The sequence below is a fragment of the Tachypleus tridentatus genome, chromosome 13 (assembly GCF_004210375.1).
Source record: "Tachypleus tridentatus isolate NWPU-2018 chromosome 13, ASM421037v1, whole genome shotgun sequence".
Lineage (NCBI taxonomy): Eukaryota > Metazoa > Arthropoda > Merostomata > Xiphosura > Limulidae > Tachypleus > Tachypleus tridentatus.
In genome coordinates this window covers 202,060,166-202,069,186 of record NC_134837.1, presented here as the reverse complement: position 1 = coordinate 202,069,186, position 9,021 = coordinate 202,060,166, and positions in this window count along the sequence as shown.

Sequence of the window (9,021 nt, the reverse complement as noted above, 5' to 3'; positions counted from 1 at the left end):
TCACTGTTTATAGTGTTCTCTGACATACTCCTTATGAATCATTGCTTGGTTAAAATCAGTTCATACATTAATTTGAGGAAACACCTGTAACTTATGAAATATGTTTACTTAAGCCTACTACAAAATACCTGAAAAAGGTTACACAGGTTATGAGCATAAAATATGACGTCACCTCTAGAAGGTATTGAACTTGTTTTCAACAGGGTGAGAACATCACCTAACAATGTGCTTTTAATCCTTTCAGGTGTCACTGACCAAAGTATTCGAACTAAGAATGGTTTTAGTTTCACTTTACCGTAGGAAGTGGTCGCCTTGGCTACAGTAAACAATGTTGAAAAGCGTTACAATACAACGTCTTACACTCAGAGTTTAGAACCGAACTTGCTATCTGTGTGAAATAAATGTTCTTAGAAACATTTTTTTACTAGTAATGAACGAAAAACAGCTATAAATTAAAGATATGTCCGTTTTTAAGATAAGACGAGTCTAATTGTTAAATAACTACTAATTTGTTTATAAATTATGAATTTATTTGTGTTCTACGTTTAGGCTGCTTATCGGCTACCCACGCTGGCTCAGCGTCAAGTGTGCTGAGTTATGAAGTTAAAAGTCGAATTTCGATACCAGAGATGGGAAGAGCGTAGCTAGTCTATTGCTTAGCTTTGTGTTAAACTACGTTAAGTTTTACGTTACGATTTCAGTACTGAAAGTCGACGAATCGCTAAAAATCAAAAGGTCTTCAATTGATAATAAAAACTGCACGTGTTTTGTTATTTATTTATCACATTGAGTGTTGTTCAGTAGACAAAATGTGCAACTGGAATAGTATTACTTTAAAATATTTCAAATTAATTTAGTATTATTTATTTAGGGAGAAAATCAAACTGGATTAATAATTAACAATGTTTGTTATCAGTTTATTATTATTTATAAAGACAATTTGAAACTGGATTAATAATTAACAAACAATGTTTGTTATCAGTTTATTATTATTTATAAAGAAAATTTGAAACTGGATTAATTGTTCTGAAAAAAATGAAATTGAATAAAAAGCAAAAAACAAAACTTGCCAATCTGTTCAAAACCGAAATGTACGCCATATCTAATCCATAAATAAAAATGAATGACACTTCTGAACGAGAACTAAACTAGTATACAACAGAACGTCAACAAGGAAAACAGCCGACGATGAAACAAAAAGGTATTAAAATATCAGACGAAAACATGATCATGGTTTACATGAAACACAGAAAGAAAAATAATCAAAATGAAAATTAGTTCGACAGTTCCCTCCCTAAGAGGACAATAAAGGCAAAAAGAAATTATGAAATCCACGAACGTCTTCTGGGAAAACATGGGTTAAAGACCTGGTAGAGGTCATACGGGGCTATAAAGACGCAACAATAACACGAGAGATAGGGAAGACGTGGCCTCGAGCAACGTAAGTCCTTAAGTTTTAATGGTACATTTGTGAGTCAGTATATTGGAACAACGTAACTAACTTACGTTGTCAGTAGAAGATATGTTGTTTAAATATCAACTTGAAAGTATTCGTCTTGACGAAGTATTTCCAGTTCCTGTAGAAATCCACAGGTTATTAACAAAAAGAAAACAACTTAATTTCTTTTAAAATTGTTATAGAAATTTCTACATTACTTCAATAGACTTGTTTTCAATAGTATAAGAAAAAAAAAATCACATTTGTCAAAGTCATTAACACCACTTTACATATATTACAGTCCACCTGTGTGAATATTATGATATAGTTTGCTCGTTAGGCCCGGCATGGCCAAGCGTGTTAAGGCGTGCGACTCGTAATCTGAGGGTCGCGTGTTTGCATCCCCGTCGCGCCAAACCTGCTCGCCCTTTCAGCCGAGGGGGCGCTATAATGTGACGGTCAATCCCACTATTCGTTGGTAAAAGAGTAGCCCAATAGTTGGCGGTGGGTTGTGATTACTAGTTGCCTTCCCTCTAGTCTTACACTGCTAAATTAGGGACGGCTAGCACAGATAGCCCTCGAGTAGCTTTGTGCGAAATTTCCAAACAAACAAACAAACAAACAAACAAAAGTAACACCACTTGGCAGACATTAGAGTCTACCTGTGTGAATGTTATGATGTATTTGCCATGTCACTAACACCACTTCACGGACATTACAGTCTACCTGTGTGAATGGTATGATATATTTTCCATGTCACTAACACCACTTGACAGACATTACAGTCTACCTGTGTGAATGGTATGATATATTTTCCATGTCACTAACACCACTTGACAGACATTACAGTCCACCTGTGTGAATGTTATGATATATTTTACTACCATTTGACAAACAATACAGTCTACCTGTGTGAATGTTATGATATATTATCCATGTTACTAACACCACTTGGTAGATATTACAGTACACCTGTGTGAATATTATTATATGTTTTCATGTCACTAACACAACTTGGCAGACACTACGGTCCAACCGTGTGAATGTTATGTTATATTTTCCATGTCACTAACACCACTTGGCAAAGCTTTGTGTGAATGTTATGATATATTTTCTATATCACTAACACCACTTGGCAGACATTACAGTCCACCTGTGTGAATGTTATGATATATTTTACTTGTTAGCAACACCATTTGACAAACAATACAGTCTACCTGTGTGAATGTTATGATATATTATCCATGTTACTAACACCACTTGGTAGATATTACAGTACACCTGTGTGAATATTATTATACGTTTTCATGTCACTAACACAACTTGGCAGACACTACGGTCCAACTGTGTGAATGTTATGTTATATTTTCCATGTCACTAACACCACTTGGCAAAGCTTTGTGTGAATGTTATGATATATTTTCTATATCATTAACACCACTTGGCAGACATTACAGTCTACCTGTGTGAATGGTATGATATATTTTCCATGTCACTAACACCACTTGGCAGACATTACAGTCCACCAGTGTGAATATTATGATATATTTTTCATGCCACTAATATCACTTGGCAAATCTTTGTATGAATGTTATGATATATTTTACATGTCGCTAACACCACTTGACAGCCATTACAGTCCACCTGTGTGAGTTTTGGGTATCCAATGAGTTTTTAAATGGTTTAGATTGCATCATTTATTATTGTATTGTGGTTTGTCTTTTGGATACCGTCTTACTTTATGCTGTTTACAAACTTTTCGTGTTAGACTAATATGTCTGTCATTTTATTTAAATTTATTTTTGATATCTTTCATACTACGTTAGTTATCGCGTATTTTTAGAAACATGTTTTAGCCGGCAGATTTAGTAATTCATTTTCTTCCTTCCTTTTTCAGCGCCTCCTATACTGCAAAACTTGTTCATTCAGGAAACCTCCCCGTGAACTCAGCAAATAGCCTGATGTGGCTTTGCTATAAGTAAACACATATAAATTCCGAAAACTATGGAGCCTTTGAATCTTGGCTCATTCTGGAAACTATGGAGTCTATAAATCTTGGGTTAATTTTGGAAACTATGAAATCTATGATTCTTTCATTCATTTTAGAAAGTATAAAGTCTCTTATTCTTGGGTTCATTTTGGAAACTATGGAGTCTATGAATCTTAGGTTAAGTTTGGAAAGTATGTTGATAATGATTTTCGCCTTGATACCATGATGATGTAGTATTTGGCCTATTATCAATGTATTTAGGTTTTCAGTAAACTCTTGTGTTATTTCACTTTCATTCCACAGTAGAAGCTTAACTCATCTCATACTTAATAGTGTAGTACATTTAAATAATTCCAAAGTATAAGTGTTTGCTTAAAGCAAAGAGTCTAAGTTCTAGAACCGTTTTCTAATCTATTTGTAATAATTTTATAATGTAAACATAATTTCTTTCCAGACAGGGTATGATTGTTGTTTTCAGACGTTATTTACTGTAGTCTTTTGGAAATAACGTTTTGGTAACTTTCTACAAATAGTATCTCCAGTTTATGAACTTACAACTCTGAAATCCGGTGTTGGATTCACCGAGGTGGACACGGCAGATAGTCCAATGTGGCTTTTTTTTGAAACTATAAGCTAATTCTAACAACTGATGTAACCCTAACTGTGTGTGTGTTACATTGACGGTTATGCGTGTTTACTGTGTTGTATTGCTGATTTTATTCCCTACGTATAGTTGATGCTGTTATCTTGTCTGTCATATTAAGTATAACACCATAATGACTGATCAATTGATAAGTTGATCTAACACTATTTTAAATCAACACGTTTGTTCATTTGTTTTTAATCGCGAAGCTAAACAATAGGCTATTTGTCATGCGCCCAATATGGGTATCGAAATTTGGTTTTCAGCGTTTTAATTTCCGTGTTTTGAAATTTTCACTTGAAACGACACAAAGGAGCTGTGTGTTCCCAGTCTTCTCTGATTTTGAAGAAAAATAAAACTATTCAACACCATCTACAGCCCGAAAATGTGGAGCTGCGACTAAAACGTATGGAATTTATAATCGGGGGCATTAACCACTCGGTCACGTCCGAACTCTCTTTACCCCCACATTTGCCCCTTTATTCCTAGGGTCTTTGTTCCTCGACGATTTGTAGGTATATAACATGTGGACGCTGTGTATGTATATCAATTTTTCTAGAAAAATAATTAAGCGTTTATTTCTTTCGTACGCTTGCACAAGTCTAGGCAAGGGCCACCATAACTTAGATCTTATAGAGTAGAGCCGAGTCAACACTACCCACCATTAATTTATTCTTGCCTGACCGAATCGTAAGAGTTGAATTCCCTTATATTATAATCCCCACATGAGCCTTAGTTTTATTTATTTACTTATTACGATAACTAGATGTAAAGGTTGAGTCCTCAGTCCGACACGTCAACCATTGTACAACAACGAACAGTAATTAAAAGATGAAACTGCTTTAGATAATAATTGTAATCTTGTAAATAAACTTTTGAAATTCACACGTTACGTTTTTATATTTCATCATCTGCAACTTCCTGTAATGCTATTTATGAAGATTTTGTATTTTAATTCTACGTAACATGCATTTTCCAGATATAACAAAAGTCCTGCAGAATTTCTATAGGAATGAATTAGTAACAACTTGCATTTATCGCAAGGTGGTACTGTCATCGACAGACTTTTAAGTAGTGATTTAAATCCGTTTTCAACAAGATTAAGCCTAATTAAGGTAATCCTCCCTATAGAGTTCAATAGAAAAGAAACCTTTTCAAGGGCAGTGAGGAACCTTTTTCCTTTAATCTTATTCATTCTTTACATGTACATGTTTGTGCTACTACTATGTTCTCTCCTAGCAACAAATAAGTGTATACAGCTAATGTTTCGAAAAGAACATATGCCAGACGTGCATTACTGTTAGTGATGTATTAAGTTTTCTCGTTCTGAAGTGGAAATGTTTTCTAATAGGCATAGCGACAAGAATGTGTGTACTGCAAGACGCATTTGCTGGATAAATGTTTTAACGCCTGTCTAGGACCTATCGAATAAACATGAGTCGAAAGTAACATAAAGAGTTGGATTGGAGAAATGATTTTAAAGTGAGTAGGCCTATATTTGAGAAAGTAACTGCTGATAGAAATTGGGCTTAGAAATATAATCGCAATATTAGTTTAGTTAGTAGTAACGAATATTAATTATGTTAGAGCATTCTCGAACCAAACATAAATTTAGTACATGAATGTTTTAAGATAATACATCTATATGCTCCAGACGATTTTAACTCGGGTAATACAAACAGACCAAAATTTCCACTGTGAATTTTTATTCAAACAAAGTAATTAAACACCCACGTTATTTTTAAATAGTGGATGCTTCAGTATCACCTACAGCGGTAAGTCTATGGATTTTCAACGCTAAAATCAGGGGTTTGATTCTCCTCGGTGGACTTAGCCCACCGAGCGGTTTTGCTATAAGGAAACATACACACACAGTATCACCTAATGATTTTGTGGTTTTTGAATTTCGCACAAAGCTACTCGAGGTCTATCTGTGCTAGCCGTCCCTAATTTAGCAGGGTAAGATTAGAGGGAAGGCAACTAGTCATTACCACCCACCGCCACCTCTTGGGCTATTCTTTTACCAACGAATAGTGGGATTGACCGTAACATTATAACGCCCCCATGGCTGGGAGGGCAAGCATGTTTGGCGCGACGGGGATGCGAACCCGCGACCCTCGGATTACGAGTCGCACGCCTAAACACGCTTGGCTATGCCGGGGCCCCTAATGATTTTATCAGGATATTTCAGTAAAGGAATAATTTTATTCTATTCGCACTACTGTTTATAGTTTATAAGTGTACATATTATACATTACTTTAAATTTCATGATTTTATTACTAGAAGAAAGAAAAATATTTATTTGGTTGTTTACCATACGTAACAAAGTATTATCACGTAGGAAACAATGTATATTTGCTGATATTTAATCAATACAATCAAACAGCAGTAACTTTTTCCTCTACCTTGATAATTTATTAATTTTTCTTTACTTCTATAGTACTCACATGAAAGAAAAGTCTGTTTTGTTATTAAGCGCAAAGCTACGCGGTCACCACGGGTGTCTTAACCTTCAAACTTACCGCCGAGCCATTAGAGGGCGAAATATGTTTATTATTTTGTGAAATCCTACACAAAGGGTTATCTGTGCTCTGCCTACCACGGGTGTCGAAATTCGGTTTCTAGCAGTATAAGTCCGCAGTTTGCGGGGAGAAAGAAAGAATTTTAGTATTGAAAAGAGAATATAGGTAGTAAGTAAAAGAGTGTATCTACGACTTTTTGGTTGAAATCGTAGGAGAGTTTTTGATGATTTGGTAACCATCATATTGTCTTTTTTTTTTTTTTTGCTGTTGTTATATTAAACCGAAATATTGTTTGATTGTATTGGAAGTAATATATCGATTGTTCTTTCAAAATAATAGCTACAGGGTTGGCATTTAATTGGATATTTGTTAGTTGGACCCAATCGTTCTGATATAGATATATCTCAGCCGCCATGTTCTATTGCAAATGCATTTGAGTATTTAGATAACATGTTCAGGCTAATAGGTACGTGAAATTGCGTGTGGCATAATCAAAGATATAATATTCTGATATGGGGTTATGTTATATACTGATGATAGCTTGTTGGATTCACTCTATTCCTTCGTAGTGTCATTGTATCACTTCAGAACGTTGTAATATGTTCTATAAACAATGACTGGTCAGTTAGATACTGAAGTTTACTACGGGGTCATTGAATATTTGATAATGATGACATTAAAGACCATCGTATTGCCGGATAGATATAAGCCAAGGGACCGTCTCTAAGGTTATGAAAAGAAATAATGCAACTGGAAAACGAGAGATACATGGTCATGGAAGATCGCGATTAGAGATGACCGTCAGCTGTATCGTTTATATACAAATAGCCATACAAAATCTACCAACAATGATACCCTAAAGGGAAGGAACTTGGAAATGTGCTCGTGTTAATAACAGGTAAATGATCGACTGTTGAAAGTTGGTTTTTCATGCAAAACGCCCTTAAGAAAGTCCATAATGATACAGTGGGAACGAGAACAAACACCTTGCTAAGATGGAAGCTGAGACACCAGCAGCATGTGATGTTTAGTGTTGACTTTAGATTTGTCGGCAACGTCATAATGTGAAGACACATCAACAATGCTTACAGTGATGATTGCATCTTGCAAACATGGAGTGGATTCTACTCTGCACATAAGAGTTGCCTCTGTATCGTTGGTGGAAACTTGGATCAACACAAATACAAGTGTATATTAGAGGCAACTTTGTTTCTCCTTTCAGAAAAAACAAACCTATTTTCCAAAAAAACAACACTAGACCTAACAGAGTCCAAATAATCCAGAATTTACAGTAAGAGGTAAAATAATGGAGTGTGTCCACAGTATCACCAAATGTCGATCAAGTAGAGGAATCCAGGATAGAACTCAATTGTTTTATCAAATACTTAGTCAACCTATCGACATGCATGTTCTCACTGCATAGCGAGATATTCTAACCCATACCCTGGTGTCCATGGTAAAGAGCATGCTACTTCATGTGACGCACTTGGAGGTCACATCAAATATGACCATTGACAATTATGTCCTAAGAAAAACTCCGTAAACTGTGAAAAGTTGTACGTTATTACATTTAAACGTTACCTTAACCTAGTTATAAGGATTTTTGTTAAATATGTGAATAAGCTCTACTTTTCAGTAAATTTTATGTATATTAGTTTAATAATCACATAACTTTACCACAAGGCTTGACGAATCTTAATCAGTTTTCCTATCTTAAATATTATAATTTATGGTGTAAAAAATATATATTAAATGTTAGCTCTGTATAAGACGTACTAAGAAACATAACACTGTTTTGTTAACACACAACATACAAGTGTGTAAACCATGAATCAGTTCCTCAAACCATCTTTTCATTGAAGGATTTCGGCGAAAAAAGCAAAATAACAATCTATTTAAAATTTATAACGAGTTTTTGAAGGTTAAATTGAATAGACTTCTTTGACGTAATGCTCCAATCCCAAGGAAGGAAGTGATGATGAACAGTACATCACTTCAACAACATCGGACCAAGTAGCTTTACCAGTGAGTTTTACTTAATGAAAGTTAAAACTATAATGTCCGAAACTAAAAGTAAAATAAGTTAACGTAACAGATACCAAAGCAAAAATAAGTGTTAAAAAACTAATGACAATTAATGATTTCTCTTCGGTTTCTTGTGAATTTCTTGCAAAGTTACACGAGTGCTATCTAAGCTAACCGCCCCTAATTTAGCATTGTAAGACTAGAGGGAAGGCAGCTAGTCATTACCACCCACTGCCAATTCCTGAGCTACACTTTTACCAACGATTCGTGGGGTTGACCGTCACATTATAACGGCTCATGGCTAAAGGGGCGAGCATGTTTGATGTGACGGGAATTCTAATCCGCGACCCTCAGATTACTAGTTGAGCGCCCCACTTGGCCTAACCGTGCCGGGCCATTTTT